At 35.8% G+C, this 19,089-nt stretch overlaps 1 pseudogene; it reads right to left on the bottom strand.

Annotated features, from left to right (window-relative positions):
- Positions 1-15,399: 15,399 nt before the first annotated feature.
- On the bottom strand, positions 15,400-18,806 carry LOC120138335 (annotated as a pseudogene).
- Positions 18,807-19,089: the final 283 nt, after the last annotated feature.

Genomic DNA, 19,089 nt, shown 5'->3' with positions numbered 1-19,089 from the left:
AAGAAAATTGTTGGAACTGAATGAAACGGATGAATTTAGAGCTCAGGCGTATGAAAATGCTCACTTATACAAAGAAAAGACGAAAAGATGGCGTGACAATAAATTTTTTCCTCTGGAAAACAAGTATTGCTCTACAACTCATGACTCAAGCTATTCCCAGGCAAGCTGAAATCTAGATGGTTAGGATCATTCATCGTGCATCAAGTCCATAGCAATGGAGAAATAGAAATTAAGAACTTGGATTATGGGTATACCTTTATGGTGAATGGTCAACGACTAAAGGCATACAATAGAGCACCCTTCTTGCATGATAAACGGGCATCGTTACTTCACGATGCCCAAGAGTTTGCACTTCTTTCCTGGACAAATTTGGTTGCCTAGGCAACCAAAATTTACACTATGTATATAAATAATCTATTTTATTTTATTATGCACGAGTTATTTATTTTATTTTATTCTCTATTTTTGTTTCTTTGTGTATTTAATGTATACGTGGAAGAGTAGGGATGAAGCTTATGCATGGGAGAGAGAGAAACCCTAATCAACTTGGTTTTGGTGAAACTTTTAAAGAGGGAAAATATCTTCCCTTTATTGTATTAATTCTTTAAGTCAAATCAAATAACTCATAATTAATGCCATATCTCTTTTCCCTTTCCCTTTTTATAGTTTTATGCCCAAAAAACCACCCAATACCCACTACTTTTCTTCAAAACCACTTGTTTCCTCTTTCTCCTCACTGTTTCCTTGTTTTTCTTTCAACTTTTTCTTCAACCTTTCTTTCCTTTGCTTTTTCACCTTTTGCTGCCATGAAAATCCTCTACTCCTCCATATAATTTGTCACAACGAACACCATGGCCAGATCCAAGAGAAATCCAGGCGTTTCTACATCCTTTGCTGCGTCTTCAAGATTTGAGCGTTTCCAAACTGCCGAGGTTGAGGCGAAATACAAAACCCTACAAAAACATCTAGTTTATTTGGAGGACTTTATCTTCCCGGAGGCTGGTGAAGAACCCTTTGGACTGGAGGTAATGGACATAGTATAGAAGCATAAATGAGAGAAATTTACCCGACATCCAAAGGCAGTGGCACCGGTAATGGTCCGAGAGTTTTACGCTCACTTAGGTGACTCATCCCAACACACTGTGTATGTAAGAGGGAAATCCATCCAGTTCACTCCCTCGGCCCTAAATCGCTACTTCAAGCTCGATAAGGTGGAGGATTAACATAAAAAAATCCTTACCGAGACAGATCAAGAAACATATGATGGTGTGTTGGAAGATCTGTGTTTCGGCTAGGCAAAGTTTGAAGGGAATTCACCAACTTATAAGCGGGTGGATCACCGAGCCCTTAAGCCAGTTACAAAGATGTGGAATCATTTTTTGAAAGGAAAGTTGATGCCTACTTCGCACAACATAACAGTGTTGGTGAGGCGATTGATGTTGCTGCACTCTAACATCTATGGGCGCGCGATTGATGTCGGCGAGATAATTTTTAAGCATATTCACGAATGTGCGAAGAGGACCCAAGGTAACCTTCTTTTTCCTAATTTAATAATTGCTTGTGCATGAAGAAGAAAGTCAATGAGGAGCCTTTCGAGGACTTTATCAAGTCGAAGGAAGGTATCACCAAAAAAAAGGTGCCTGAACTAATGAGTTTTGATGACAATGCTCCACATTAGGGCTTGGAGCGAGGAGCGAGGAGCAAAATCAGTTGTTGTGACAAAAATGGTAGTTGTGGTCACATCTACTAGAGAGACGCAAGAGATATTAGAGCGTTTGGAATGTTACATACAAATATTCTTCAGTTATGTCAAGGCACGAGATGCAAACATGAATGATTTCTTTAAGAAACTGCTTCTGATTACCAATGAGGACCTGCAGCCTTTTTTGAATGAAATCTTGAAACACACAACACCTTCAGGAGGTGACACATTTCATTACTTGACACAAAATATTCCACCCGAGTTCCCCGTGGATGTCACTCCTCTCATCATGCATGTCTCCCCTATACACGAAGAAGGCCACGACAAGACAAATGAATATCTAAGTTCCTCTTTCATTTCTTCCGAGAACACCCAAGAAATCCCGTTAGAATTTTTTGATGATGATAATTTCATCCTAGTCCTGACCAGTCTACACCCGAGCAAGTATCTGAGGAGCCCCCAGATCTCAGTAATGAACCAGTTCGTGACCCTGAAGCAAGTCAGTCTCAAGACACCCTTGCTGAGCCCACCCACACATAGGAGAGGTCATCACCGACTAGTTCCCCGAGAACGCGGTGTCACATCAAGTGAACAGTTGGTCATCTTGCTAAGCCATCTCCCTTTTTATTTCATTTAGGAGATACTGGATCCTTAAGCCCCCTCTTCTCAAACGATGCAGAACCCACGAGTCCAGTTAAGCATCTCCACCATAACGAGGTACTTGTTCTTTCCATTGTATTTGCATTAACATTTTGGAGTAATTTTCATTTGCATTTGTATTCGTTCTCATGCATTAAAAATAATGCATCCATCAATTTTGGGGGAGGTGTTGGACTCCGTACTTAGTTTTTACAATTTTGATCATAATTGGTTGAAATATTTGTTGTCGTGGCATGAGTTTTTGGAAAAAGTTAATGATGCCCGATGTTGAAAGCAATTTTTATTGCCTAGGCCAGAATTACTTTCCACGACTATTAAAGGCTAGAACAAACCTTAGGACTTGATTCTTTGTGACACTTTAAACATGATTATATGTTTTCTCTACTTAAGGTGTCTAGAAAATTTTTAGGAAATAATTTTTACCCGTCATGGCATTAAATGTTTAAAAAGATAAATTGAACTCCTTATTGTTTTTGAATTGTGTCGACTTGTAAATAAATTCTTTACATAACTGTAGAGGGACACTCTTTTGTGCGATGACATGACCTGGGAAAATCACCTAAATAAATGGTTATCTCGGTATATGAGTGAATGAAAGCAGTCACGGGATGACTCTGTCTGACTAGTTTGGGGGTAGAAAGTGTGCTCCCTTTCACCTGGAGTGTGGGATGGTAGTTGTGATGAATTGATTCCCCTTGTTTATGCTTAAAAAAAATTTGAAGACACATGTTGAATAAATAAAAGCGAAACTAGGCTTGATAAATAATTTGATACCTTGGCAAAACAGAAGTGCTTACACAAGAATTTTCTAACCACGTTAAGGCATAGATTGCTATACAATCTCGCGCACACACTTACAAAGAGTCTTGACTTAGGAAAGGTACTTGACTTCTTGCACAGTCTACCATGTTGAGGCTAAACATTTTCCTGAGGGCTAAAATTTTAAACCACGTGATTGTCTTAACTTTTTTGCTTTGCCATGACAATTTATTTTTCCACTACTTATTATCCATTGCTTGAGGACAAGTGTAATAATCCAAATATCGGGTTGGTAACCATAATGAAAGGATTTAAAAATATGGAGGATTAAATTGAATAAATGGTAAAGTATAAGAAATGATTTAACTAAGACCAATTAATAAGAATGAAATAATGTAAGGGCATTTTGGTCCTTTAGAGGGAAATGGATTTAAAATTCATTTTTATTATGGATTTAAGAGAAAAAAATGGGAAATGTTAAAAAGGCTAGTTATTTTTCTTTTTCACATTCTTCTTCCGCGTTGGTCGTGCACTCCCCATAGCCAAGGTAAGTTTTCTTTGAGTTATTTTATTATTTAGTTTATGGGAAAGTTTTGAAACCTTAAGTGATATAGAGGATTAAGAAAAGTTCAAAGATGATTAAAACTAAGTGATTAGTGAAATATTAGAGATTAAAGAAAATGGGTTTTTGAGTGATATGATGAAATATGAGTGTTTATTTAGTATTACAAGTAAATTTGACTTGTCAATGAAGAAGTGAGGGATAAGAAACCTTGGATGTGATTAAAAACATGTTAGAAAAAGTAGTGTGATTCTTGGTTTGGATTGTCCTTTAGAGAATTTGGATGTTATAGGAAGATTAATGAAGGAAAGTTAGTTAGGTTAAGTAATGACGAGTTTAATAGTATTGTTCGAAGTAAAAGTAAAAAGTTTAAACAAAATTTGGGTAAAAATCGAGATGAAAAATGGAAAATATGGGGTCAGGGTATAGGTACTGGAAGAATAGTACCGATATTATAGGTTTAAATTTGGGGAAATATGATGAACATTATCGATAATGATGCAAATAGTATCGATGCTACTGTAGGTATCGATACTAAAAGGAAGGTATCGATACCATGGGTTCCAGAATGCATAAATAGTATCGATACTGAAGGGAATATCGTACCATAGTATAGAAGTATCTATATCATGCTAGGGGTACCGATACTATTGAGCCTGAAATGTTCTAGATAGGATAAAGTTTAATAGAAATTGAATATAATAATACTTTTAAGTATTATTAAAGTATAAATGTTAGAGAGTATACTAACATTTGTATGGTATGTGTAATAATGGATGCTTGTGTATATCATAACCAAGCTCCGGAGTCAAGCAAGAAAAAGGGAAAGGATAAAGTTGTCGAATAGTCGAACATCATTGCAGCATACTAGTGAGGCATACCAGGTGAGCGCATTTATTATGTACATTAAGAGTTATAGTTGCATTGGGTTAAATGTATATGTTGCATTGTTATATCAGTACTATGCATACTATCGACACTAAGTGTGCAACCCACGGAATTCATAATATGTTTATGAACGACCGTATCGACACTAAGTGTGCAACCCACAGAATTCATAATATGTTTATCAACGACCGTATCGGCACTAAGTGTGCAACCCATGAAATTTATAATATGTTTATGAACGACCGTATCGGCACTAAGTGTGCAACCCACGAAATTCATAATATGTTTATGAATAACCATATTGACATTAAGTGTGCAACCCACGTAATTCATAATATGTTTATGAACGATCGTATCGGTACTACGTGTGCACACCAAAAAACTTATAATGATATGAAAAGAATTAAATTCGAATTTGATAGTTATGATATACTGATGTATTTGATTTCACCTCATTAGTGTTATTGCCTCAATAAGTAATTACTTAACATGTGTTTACTGAATGTGTAGGTTTTAGCGAGCAGAGTAAGGAGTGCATATGACATTGTCATTCAATGGTCACCTCATTTGTAAATGTACGACAACTAGGTCCACTTTTGATGTTGTTAGTTGGCATGTAATAGATTTGTTATAATGCTCTAAAAAGTATTTTGAACTATGATGATGTAAAATTTTTAAAGACGTTGAACTTTTAAGACCTATTTACATTTTATAAGTAAATGAATGTTTTAGTTTATTAAATCAAACCTTTTTATGATTGGAAAAAAATATACTGGTTTTTCAAAAGTGGAAAGTTTTAAAGGTGATGTGACATCTATGACTCGTGTACGGAAGTGTATACGGGAAATTGGGTGTTACAACAAGCAATAACTTAAGTTTGGGGGTGTGATAACTCCGTAAAAAGTCTATGTTTTCTATCTTTTCACTTAAGTTATTGTGTGTCTAAAAGTTATTGTCATAGCATTTTAGTTGTATTTAGGCCATATTTTTGCATCTGGTGGATAAGTTTTGCATAGGCAAGATTTATTTGGCTTAACTGATGCTGCTGAGGAGGAAGGGTCTTTGTTGGCTATGTTGATGCAGGAAATAACTAAGGAAGAATTTATTTGTCGAGACAAAAACTATTTCCCAGGGCTAGAGGAACAAAAGAAGACAACAGTGAGGACCAGATTTATCTTGTCGATACAAGATTTATCTTGTAGATTTGACGTGGCTCAACAACTGTTGACGTCATTTGCCCAGCTTCATCATCACGTGCAATCACGCCCTTCAAGAAAATTGACAACTTCCAGCTACCTTTCCATTAATAACATGGGTAAGTCAACTAAGGTATTTAGGGAATTTACAAGGACATAAAACCCTATAAATTCCCACTATAAATACCCCATTATAGCCGCCCAACAAAGGGAGAAAAGCAAGGATATGATTTACCCTATGCGTGGAGTAACCAGTTGCAACACCTTATTTTCCACTGTTCCCCCACTCGACCATCCTTGGTGCCCTCTATAGTTGGACTTCACCAGAGCAGCAGCTAGGCCCTCAAGAGAGGTTGGTCGCTGGAACAGGCATGGTGGTGGTCAGAATGTCAAGGAAAAGATCTGTTTGGGAGAGTTTCTTCCTAAGTTCTTAATTTTCGATTCGCTTAAAGGGCTTGTACTTAATATTTAACTCTTGTATGATATTTGTCGCACCATGAACCGCTTTACTTGGTGTTGGTTATGGTTTTGATGAAACGTTGTTTGAATTTTTTGAATGAAGAAGTTTGTTTATGATTAATGTTGTTTTGTTCATCGTTTTAATATTTTGTCTAGACACTGTAAGAGCTTTTGCTAGATTGCCTGGTGCCTAGACAAAATATTCCTAGAATTTGTAAGAGCTTTCGAGAGATTGTCATTCTTCTAGGAATAGATACCTAATATCGAGAGACTTAGGGAAGATTTACGTGAACAATGGGACTGATCAGGGATGGTGAGGTTCTAATCTACCTTAGATATGAGGAGAGGGTTTTATTCGACTAAAAGGAGTAGTTACTTGAGTAGGATAGGAAACGAATGCAGTTTACGCTGAGGTGTATCACCTCAATAATAGTTTTACAAACCAAGGGTTGGAGTTCACATGGAGTAGTACTGATGTAGCAACTGTTCTTGAATACTCCAGTAATCCAAATTAAGCATGGTACACTAAGTCATTCTAGACGTAGGATAATTTTTCGTCTTAGCAAAACCAACCTAAGTGCTCCGTAAAGAAGTATGTCTGTGTGAGGTTTCTCTGGATATATTGAACCCAACACTTTTATTTGCCTCAATAATTTTGATTTGTTTACTTTTACAATTTTTTCTTGCATCGACTAAACTTTTTTTCACACCATACTCCATAATACTTCTTTCCTAGACAATACTTTCCCATTTGTTTATTTCATTTGGTACTATTTGTTTTTGTTTCGACAAGAATTTCAGGACTAGTTCGTGATACCTAGTTCTAGCTATAGCAAAATATAAATAATTTCCACCAATCCTTGAGGAGACGATAACTCTACTTACTACTATATTACTTGAATCGATTATGTATACTTGCATAGATTTTCTTGCCTTAGCATATACATTCACAAGCGATCACATACCTAAAAACATTTTGCCTCTACGATAACAATATGAAATTGTATTGTTTAAATTATTGTGAATTTTTTTTTAAAATATATTAGTTTAGATTTTAATTTACTATTTAATTAATTAGGCATATTTCAACTATTATTTTGCATATATAAGACTCTCAATCTTTCAAACTCTCAAAATGACGCGTATTTCGGCTATTATTTACTATGATGGAAAATTTGGGAAGATGAAACATGTGTCGTCGTCGTATCAAATCATTACGTCAGAATATCCTTCAAGAGAAACATCTCTCTTGAGGAGCTGATCACTAAAATTTCAAGGAAGGTTCATGTTGGAAGTACTAGAAGATTGTCATCACTTCAATACAAATTTCTAACCGCAATATTCCCATTAACTTATACAACGTTTGAACTCTCCAACGATGACAATGTTGCTATAATGGTTGATTCTCAAAATTAATATTCAGATTTCGATACACAAATGTATGCAAATTTGTTGAAGTGCATGCGGTTCGTGGTATGTTATTATGCTCCCACTCTGGGCTGGCTCAACAAGATGATCAAGTTGATATCCCAACTCAAGTAATGTGTAGTGTTTTTAAGTTGTTAATGGAAAATTCACATCATGGTATCATCCCATCAAGTTCAATGGGGAAAATTCATCAGTAACTTGTTACAACCTGTACCGAGGTGGCTGCATAAACAATTCGTATGGAAACATCACTTCTAGTTTAAGGGGAGGCATTCATTTGCCAATTTCTTTGACTTGAATATAGAGATGCCCTCGACGCAGCAATCTGTGCAGTAACCATTTGATAGGATGCCTTCATGTTCCAGGGGAGGCATTCACGCAGCAATCTGTGCAGTACCCATTTGACAGGATACCTTCATATTCCAGGGGAGGCATTCAAGTGCAAGCTTCTTCGACCTCAATGTCAATATGCCTTCAAGTCTAAGGGGAAGGATTTCAACTACCAACTTGTTTAACCTAAATGTTGGCATCGTGGAGGAACCTTCATCACCAAAGAACATCTTCACGAGCCAGGTGCAGATGGTGCTGAGACTGGACTATTCGTTCAGCCAGAATCACCGTAGTTCAATATAGACTTCGATGATGATGATGTAGATGAAGTTTCCACAAATACAGTACACACTGAACCTCTAACACACATGTATTAAGCTGACTATTGTGCAGTAAACGTGTTAGAATTTGCGAATATGCCTAATGTTGGTGATTACATATTAAACTTATCAGTCAATAATGGTGAGTTATATAAAGGAATGGAGTTTTCATCCAAAGAAGAAGCGATGATGACAATTAAGAATTACAACATTTGTATTTCTGTTCAGTCCAGAGTCAACCGCTCCACCATCGAAAAGTATGTCTGTTACTTTTCCAACGTGATAACGGATGCAACAAGATGATTTGTGTATTGAAGAGAAAGAGAAAAAACAATATATGGGAACTGACAATATACAACGGTATCCACACATGCTATGCTAGAGGGATCAACTAGGATCATCCCAACTTGGACTCCGACATTATCTACCAAGCCATCATGCCCATGGTCAATGCAAGCTCCCATATAACTATTGCGATGCTGGTTTCAGCTATATAGTCACAATATAGGTACACCATCTCATACATGAAAGCATGGAAGAAAAACCATAATTCCATTAAAAAACTTCACGGTGAGTGGGATGCATCTTACAAGGAACTACCAAGTTGGTTTAGGGTAGTGCGTAGATTGAATCCTGGGATAATTGTCGACTTTAGAACTTGCCATACATACCACAATGATCAAGTGCTTCGCGGTCGATGCCAATTCTACTAGCATTTGTAGACTTACCTACAGTGTATTAATGCTTTGAAATACTGCAAGCCCGTGGTCCAAATTGATGGGACATTATTGTATGGAAAATACAAGTTTTACTATTGGTAGTTGTCCAATATAGTAATCACAACATTCTTCCAGTTGATTTTGCCCTTATTGAATGAGAAGATACATATTCTTGGGTTTTTTCCCTCAAAAACTTATGCTTACATGTTGTCACGAGGGAAAAATCTGTATCATTTCAGATTGCGGAGCTGAGATCAAAGTAGCAATGGATTTTTTGGGTCCAATGTGGCAACCACCCTATGTCCAACATCGGTACTGTTCTGACACATTGCTTCTAACTATCATCGAAAGTTCAAGAAGAATGATGAGCGACAATTACTTGTGCGCATGGGTATGTCAAAATGCCTAATTTTATTTCTCAATCATTTTCATTTTTTATGGAAACTTAACAGTAAGTTATACATTTGACGCTCAGGTTACGAACTATTATTTGAAATATTTGAGTCAATGCTTCAAGATTTGCAAGGAAATAACGATGAAGGATACAATTACATCATCCTCATCAACAAAAAAATCTGGATAAATGCATATGATGGTGGATATCGATATGAACACATGACAACCAACTTGGTTGAGGCTATCAATTCGACCTTGAAAGGGCCACACCATTTACCAGTAACGACTTTGGTTAAAATGAAGTATTTTCTTTTGGGAGTGCTTTTTGTCAAGCTCGGGGGACAAGCTCAAACTTGGATACAAAATGGTCATGTCTATCACCCAATATTAGTTGTAGATCTAAAAAAATAATTGATGCATCAAATGAAATGTCTGTAACAATCTTTTCTTGAACCCATGAATTACTTCGTGTCACAGAGATATCACAATCTCTTCAAGTGATTCAAGCTAACTCATTCAGGGTTAATCTAGGAGACAGGTGGTGTGGCTGTGGATTCTTTTCAAGCTATGAAGTATCCATGCTCCTATATCATAGCAGCTTGCTCTCATACCTGTCAAGACTATAACCATTTTGTGGATCTCGTATACCGACTTTTAGAAGTATTTAAGGTATATGAATTTGAGTTCCCCCATAGGTAATGAGAAAGACCCTGATGAGGTTCAAAATTGGCTTCCGATTATACCAGATTCATCCTAAATCCACTCAAATTCATTGTGATATGAATATTTGGGGGACACCCTAAGAAAACAAAAGATGTGGGCATTGTAGAAATCTATGACACAACAGGAAAGAATGTCCATCTTTTTTTTCATCAAGTAACCGTTGATGTTGTGATAATGTAATTGTTTTTTATGAAATCTAAGTATTTGTTATTTAATTTTCATTTACTTTCAATTAATGTCATTTGAGCATCACCGAGTAATGGACTATTCAAGTGAAAATTAAATTAAAACATTACAAACTAAATACAAGAAAATGATACAGTTCAAATAATAAAATCAACTAAATAGAAACATTAAATACAGATAATAAAAATCGAACAATTAAATAAATAAATAAATAATCCATAATTAAATAAAAACTTTACAATTGCTGGTAAACAAACAAAATTAAATAAAAACATTACAAACTAAACAACTCCATCGATGTCTGCATCTTGAATGTGTTTCGCATGGCGGTGGTTGTCTGTGTCGATAAAGATTTCTTCGTATAACTTGTTCTTCCTTCTCACTCTCATCATCATCATCATCATCATCAAGAGCAACTACATTTTTTTGATGAAGGAAGGATGACGATGTACCACGTCCATAGAATAAGGACCCTGGAGGTGTATTTTTGATTGTCCTAATGCTCACAGAAAAATGTGAAAACTATGAAAACATCGACATCAATGAGTGTGAAAACTGTGTCAGAGGTGTCTGTGTATGTGGTAACCTTCACCCGCCAAATAACCAGTATATGAACCCCACACTGGATTTACAAGCATAGAAGTATAATATCTAACATGAAGGGTCATAAAACCCTGCGGCGGTGGCATCTAAACCAACTGCGGTGGAATCTGATATGAAAGCGGTGGTGACTGACCTAACTGCGATTGCATATGAAATGGTTGTGGTACCATCTGATACGGCTGTGGTTCCATTTAAAATATCTGCATAATGTACACTAGTGTAGACAGTGGTTGCTATGATGGTTTTGGTGCTACAGTTGAGGATGAGTAAAAAGCGTCTTCTCTCCGTCTATGAGGCAGGGGACGATGATGTTGTGACAATGGACGTCTTTGTCGATGTCAATTAATGCTCCCGCCTCGTGCTTCCTCGAAAAGTAGGAATGGTTTCCCGTTCATGTTGAACCACTCATAATAATCATTCGTAACCAAATAATGGTCAACATAAATGAGTTATGTATGGGGAATGCGTCCACGTGGATCCTCCCATATTATTACTCACTCGATGTGCTTCAGCAGACAGTCGACTTTCTTTTTTGCCCTGTTTATCGATGATATGCATATCATCGAGATTTTTAGGTGCTTCCGGAATAGATTGTAAAAAACCAAATTGGCGGAGCATGCAATCAGTAGGATGACACTCAACAAAAGAATAACATATCATAGGGATCACACCCATCTAGACATCTAATGGGTCGTTCAAGAGAAGTGGGATGCAAATCCTCATTTCTTCAGTAATATAAGCTCAATGAAACTAAAACAAATATATATAATTATTATCAAAATAATATTCTATTTATATAACGATAATTAAAAATAAATAATAAATTTTAAATACATACATCTGTATTAGCCTTCTGATCAATAAGTAGCTGAATTTCTTCTAATTCATCCGATATATCCCGATGATCTTTTCTTGCACTTGACCACCTATTCAATGAAAAAATTTCATTATATACTCAATAAAATTATTTATATAAGAATTCAGTATTGAAATTACCTTAACAATAGTAGGAAGACCAATGTGTTTTTCACGACTGAACATTAAAAGGGCATGTGATACCACGCCCAAGACTGGAGAAGAATAAGACATCCGCCGATAGCATTTTTTTGATAATCAGTTGCTCGACACATTTCTCTATACAGAAATGCCAAAACTGCGAAGCCACAACTGAGTGCGCCGATAACGTGAAAATCTGCGAGGTGACGCAACTATATACAATGAACTTGGTTGTGCAATTTACCGGGCATCAGGATCCCTCCTATGAGTTGTAATATGCAAGCCCGTGCATAAATTTTAACCTGTTCCTCAGAGGAGTCGCGACTCAAATGTTTAAAAGTTGTATCCAACCAATTTAACGGTATTTAACCATCGTTGAAATTAGGCGGGACACCTCTCCAATACTTTTCGAATAAGGAATGACAGTCTCTATCCGACACCCATAAATCACATATCTATCTAGCGAAAGCCCTAAATGTATAGAAACGTCCTCCAGCGTAATAGAGCACTCTCCACACAAAAGATGGAATGTGTGTGTCTCTGGTCTCCACCTCTCAACCAGTGCAGAAATAAAGTTGGGTTTAAGGTTACAGTGCCCTTCATATTTCGCTACGAAACCGAATCCAGCCTCGGCTAAATATAGCCAGACATAAGTAGGTATCTCTAACTTAACGTTAAGAATAAATTGATCTAATATATGGTCTCTCTCCTTATTTAATAAATAGTATATAAATTAAAATACAAACTAATACTAAAAAATAAAATAAATAAAACATTCACAATAATTAAACTAACAACACAATTTAAAATTGTTACCGTATCGGAAAAATGGCAAACTAGCAACCCACCTTCCATTTTATAACTGCAAAAAGTAATAAAAATAGTACAATAAAATTTAATAAAATAATAAATTATTAAATAATTATAATATAATAAAAATATATTAACTTCTTAATAGAAAGATTGATAATAGGAAGAATGAGAGAATTTGAGATTTGAGTGTGGTTTGAGGGTTATGTTGTGTGTGCTATTTATGGGGAGGGGAGGGGAGGGGGAGATGGATGGTAATCAATGTGGGAGACAAATGGTTGGGGAATTAAAAGAAAGGTGTAGATCATGATTAGCGCCTTCCGTATATGACGCCAGTTCGGACAGAACCTCACGAAGACGCGACTGACGATCCGCGCTTTATTGCCACCGTTTCAAAAAGGGTATTAGATCGATAATATTACGGGAGTGGGTGACTGACAGATAATTATTGGGTCTAAGGGTGATATTTTGGTAAAAATCCCCCAACAATATCCTTAAAGGCTTAAGATTTTCAGCCAACAATAGAGTGAAAGTGGTAAAGTTGAGTCCCTATTGTTAACTTCTATCAATAAATCCAATACTAGTAGTTATAACAAAAATAAAAGATAAAATATTGATTGGGAGATGTTCATAGAAAAAGAGTCACCTCCATGCATCCAGCAATGCCGGCACTAAACTTAGGCCAATAAGCAGATTTTAAGTGCATATTCTATAATATAATGCATATAAGCATAGGAATCAGACAAATCATTATTGGACAGCTTTACCAGCATTAGCATTACCAAAAAGATAATTAGAGTCGGAAACCAATTTTAGTTTGTTACAGTAAAGCATTTTGCATTAAAAATAAGATTTTATCGGAAAAGTAAATTGAAAAACATCGTTACACTTCTAGGGGTTGACACATCTGCACTGCACAAGTAAAATAAGGGGGGAAAAGTGCTTTTGGACACCAGTGTGTAATTACATGCAAAATGCAATTATTATCCTAGAAATTGCAAATTTGCAATTGAGTGCAATTACAAGGAATTCTAATTCCATCGACATATTAACTAGAAGAATGTGATTACATTATGATTCTCTATCTTTTCTGGCAGTGTAAATTGTAATCACACAATTCCATAATAAATTTTAAAATAATATTAATCATAAAATTGAAGAGTGCAGTTACGCTCGTAATTACATCAATTCTCACTTCCCCTATGAATTAAAAATTAAAGTGTAATTGAAGGTCGCCAAAATCAAATCACACTTGCCTTTCCAATCTTGTCATTAGTGATTCAAAACTAGGAATAAAGAGGGCACTTGCTTGTATTCATCCATGGTTCTCTCTCTGTTATGAACGTGGAACTCCTCTCTCTTAGAAGTGATCTTTATTATTCTTAGGATAAGTTGAGTAGGGCTCTAAATAAAGTAGCTATATTAATATTAGAAGTTAATTATTTTAGGACTCATATAATAGAATATGTTTGATATGACTTTATTTACTTTAGTTATTGTCATCTCTATTTAAGTAAACTTATGAAATAATAAAAGTTTAGCAGATTATTTATCAAAACCCTAAACGAGATCTGGGTCTCAGGTTTCAGTCTCTCTCTAATGAGCTAAACTATCAAACCGAGACACAATATCATAATAAACAGCAATAATATCATCTAATGTTCTCATGATAAAGAATAATAGAATTATAATCCTACTTAGTTAATTCTAACTGTCTGCTTACTGTGGGGTTGGGAAGATAATCATTGCACCCTTGGTTTTTAAAGGCACTAGGTGCATGAAGACGCAAAAAGTCCCTGGAACCTAGGCGTAAAGGGCAAAGCGAAGATACACGCCTTTCATAGACGAGACACATTTTTTATGTTAATAAATTTAAATAATTTATTCTAAAGTGCATTCATACTCATTATCCTCTAGTTCACTTCTAAAACACTTAATCTCCTCATCACTCTCTCTCCACTCTTGCTTGTCCCTCCTAAAGAGACTCATTTACCCTATTTTTTAAAGTATTTCAACATAAAATTAAGGTTATCTTAATTTTGATAAGAAAACATGGATATAGGACAATAATATGGTCATCTTAGAAAAATAATTTATATTTAATTATTTTTAAATATTACAAATTAATTTTATTATCAATTTAAAATCTTATAACTCTAAATTATTATAAAAATTAAATTTTACACTTAATAAATTTTATTAGTAAATATTATTTAATCTAATACTTTATTTTTAAAAAAAATTAATTATATATTATTACATAAATTAATTAAAAAAACATAAAGATATTATAAAAATATTGTACTTTTCATTAAAAACAAGCAAACAGTAAAAAATCTTTTGGGCTGGTTATAAATAAAAAATATTAGAGTTTGATTATTGGTTTGGGCTGATTAATAGAATATGTTTTAGGGTTAATATATGCTAGAGTTAAGGAATGAAAAAGAGTGTCGTTCTGCCTTTCTTCTTCTGTTTATTTTTCCATCTATTTTTTCCTTTTTTCTTCCTATTTTCTTATCTTTATCCCTAAAGCGCTGGAAGCAAGCGGCTGGGAGGGCTTCCGGTACTGCACTGCGCCCACCTCTCCGGAGGTGATTTTCTCCATAACTACCTGCGCCCGACGCCTTAGGAACGCTTTTGAAAACCCTTCGTGCCACACTCGTTTAAAAAGAAAACTCAATTGAAAAATGATGATACAATTGCAGTAAAACCTCCTTTGATAAAAGGATCATTATAATTACTAATGCTAATTACCACACAAAGATAATACTCACGAACTGTATCATCAAGTTACAACACTGAAAATCGGAACTTCATCAAATTCGTACAGGTATAAATGAAAAGTGTAAAAAATTGATGACTTACGGGATCAACCTCATGGAAAATGAGTATTACCATCTTCGTACCAATGATGTGAGCAACTGCAACAGAAAAAGTAATCACATCTCAATTAAGAAAGTGTTTCTTAGTGTAAGAGGAGAGGACAACAACCAACTCAAGAAGCACATGCAGTAACTTGTAAAAATATTGCACTCAAGACCATACAGAAAGAGCATATCCTTGAAGTTTAGATAACGAAACATCAAAGACAATGCACAAAATGGTGTCATTTTTCAGCTCAGTGTGATTTTTAAGATTTCTTTTCTTTTCAGTTCGAAGGAATACATTGCATTGGTTCAAAATTGTACTCAAACCCAAAATGAACCAGAAAGTGTGAAAGTGTTCCAAGGTTGCAATTTATAGGTGTGCAGCAAATCAGAAGCTCTAAAATGAAGCACGTCCCCATGAATAGAAGATCATTGCTAATTTTAAGACTATTTATCAATTTCCGAATCAAAATAGTTAACAATATGTATTACAAAATCATGCATGCATATGATCAAAGCTTAAAATTGTTGCATGAACACGTCGAATCACAAGAAGTGCCCTTACCTCAAATAGTTCAAATGGGCTTCCCCGTCGGTATACATCATTCTTCTTTTTCGTTTCATCAGGGAAAATGCTTATTAATAGTGGTCTCCAGCCAATAAGTAACACAGAAGTGGTTCCCATTGTTACTAATAAAAAGGTATACGGTGGAACATGGCCTGATGTAGCAGCGCTTATAATCAATCCCAACTGTCAAAAGAGATAAGTGGAACATAATATAATATACATAGATAAGTTACAGCTTGTCAGCTATACATGACAAAATGGGGGAAATTTAACCTCAAAGTAACAAAACTATAATCTATCAACATGTTACTGTATTTACAATTAAGCGAACTTGGAATGCAAACAATAAAAAAAAGCTTGACTAGATATACATTGATGATGGACAATGATTAACAACCCAGGCTAAGATGAAATATCATGAGGTTCACTAGATCAGCAAGATAAAAACAACATGATGAACATATAAATTCCAAGGCTCCCTAAGCAATAACAAGAGATAAGTAAAAGCACAACATTGACCACATAAATTATCATTGAAGAGTTCATGTAGCCACACCTGACCCCGTGAAATTTTATAAGTTCGTCTCTTCATGAAATTTTATAAGTTCACCCCCTTAAGGTAAAATTCTGCGTCCGTCCAGGTCACACCTCTCATCAAAGTAGAGTCACAAGCTCAAATCACCCTTTCCCAATGTTAAACTTAAAAACGAAACCAGCAAATTATGCTACTTGTTATAAACCTAGAATTTTTGTTCACCTCCCCTTAAAATTTTAGAAGTTCGCTCCCCTGGCATAGAATCAGGCATGAACCCTATTAACGATTGGAAATTTTGGGGGGGGAGGGGGGGGGAAGAAGAAATAGGGAAACATACAGGAATTCCCAAACCCCAAGATTTGGCAGCAGCGAAAATGGCTTTGGATAGGCCATTGGCTCCTCGTCCATCCTCACTATAGCCTCCAAGGAAGTAAGCACTCAAAAACCATCCTATGAATCCATAATTCCAATTTTACATTTTCATTCTTTTTCTCAAATTACAAGGAAATGTGAAACACAGTAAAGAAAAAAGTACCAGCCAAGAAAGGGTCAGTTGCACGTAGAATATCCATTGTGAAAATGGGGAGGCCATGAGTGTATCTTCCAATTGCAGAAAACAAGAGCAAAGCTAAGACATCCCCACCAGAAAGCAAAGCCACTCGACTGTTACGTAACAGTTGAAACAATTAAAAGAAGAAAACAACGAGAGATCAAATAAAAAAGGGGGAAAACATTACTAACCCCCATTCGGAAACTCAAGCAGAGGAATTGGGTTTTTCAAACTGAATAACCCCTTTCAAAGGGGCATCTTCTTGACCCACGAAAACGGTGTCGTCATTGGTGAAAGGAGGCGGACGGTAAGATTGTTTGGGGGGCAGAGTCAAGGCCTCCCTCAGCCTTGGCGAGAGTGATAGGAAGCGGAATTCGAGTGTTTCTCGAGGGGACGGATCTGGGCCTTCGATGGATAGAGGAATTGCAAGTGGAAGGTTGAACTGGAACAGCAAATTTCCGTGAACATTTTTTTGCAGACAAAGCTCCGCTTGGACAGCTTATCAGAATCATTTTTCTCTTCGGTTTGCGGTGGGGTTTTTCAGTTTTTTTCTTCTAATTCCTTTCCTTGTGGCTCAGCCGCTCCATTTTTTTAATGTTCTATTCTTTATTTTTTTTCCAACTATTAAAACAAGGTCCTTAAAAATAATAAAATTAAATATTAATTGCCTGTTTCTATTACCTCCGTGTTTAGAGTTTTTTCTACCAAATTGGTACGTCGTCTTCTATACCTTTTGTGATATGTATTCTGAGTTTTTCTTAAATTTTCCTGGTTTTATTAGTTTTTGCTTTGCCTTTTTTATTGTTTTGGTGAGGTGTGATAGGAGATGCGGAGAATGAATTGGAGGAATTGAATTTGGGTGAGGAGGAGGATGAAGTTTTTGTTTTGGAGCAAACGAAAATTGCTCCACAAATATTTTTTGATAACTGTTTGGTCGAATATTTCCTTACTAATATAATTAATTTTCAAGCCATGAGGACTACTTTAACAAACGTTTGGCATCCAATTGGTGGTATTTCCATCACAAAATTAGGACAAGGTCACTATTTGTTTTGGCAATACCTTGACGTGGACATGGATAGGATTGATTTAGAGGGTCTCTAGTATTTTAATTCTTATATTTTGATTTTGCATCAATTGAAACAAGGGGTAATCTGAGTGGATGGAATTGAATACGATTGATTTTTAGATGTTATTGAATGACTTACCGGTTATATCAGAGACGATTGAGAAGCAATTTAGGAATTTTATAAGCTCATATAGAGATTATGATGCCACTACGATTACTTTGGGTAACAGGGGGAGTATCCAGATTCGTGTAGGGTAGATGTTCGGAAACCTTTGAAGCGTAAGAAACTGCTTGCTTTGTCAGGTCGTACTTTCGTCTATGCTACGTTTCAATATGAAAAACTTTGTTTATTATGTTTCTTACGTGGCAAATTAGGATATAGCGAGAATTTGTGTCCACTTAGGGTTTTACAAGCAAAGAGGGATTTTGAGGCGCAATAGATGTTTATTTGTGTGCACCTCCTAGAAGAAAGAGGGTCATGACGAGTCCATAACTGCGTGAGGAGGGTGGTGGTGCTAGATCTTTTTTTATCGAGTGTTGGTAGCACTGTTTCTTAGGAATCTGTTGTTCTGAATTTGAAGTGACAGACTAAGACTTGGGTTGAGAACAATTTTTCTATGGATAAGGAACAATGTGGGGGTTCAGATGTTGTGATGACGGTCACAGAGGAGGATAATCATGTGGTGAAGCAGGATGGTGTCAAGAGACAACGAAGTGATCCAGTAGATTCGACTGTTTCAAGTGAAAATATTACTAGAAACAC

This window comes from Hibiscus syriacus, unplaced genomic scaffold (assembly GCF_006381635.1).
Source record: "Hibiscus syriacus cultivar Baekdansim isolate YM2019G1 unplaced genomic scaffold, ASM638163v2 tig00110683_pilon, whole genome shotgun sequence".
Classification (NCBI taxonomy): Eukaryota; Viridiplantae; Streptophyta; class Magnoliopsida; order Malvales; family Malvaceae; genus Hibiscus; species Hibiscus syriacus.
The sequence above is the reverse complement of the archived record's forward strand: the minus strand, read 5'-3'. Positions and strand labels throughout refer to the sequence as shown.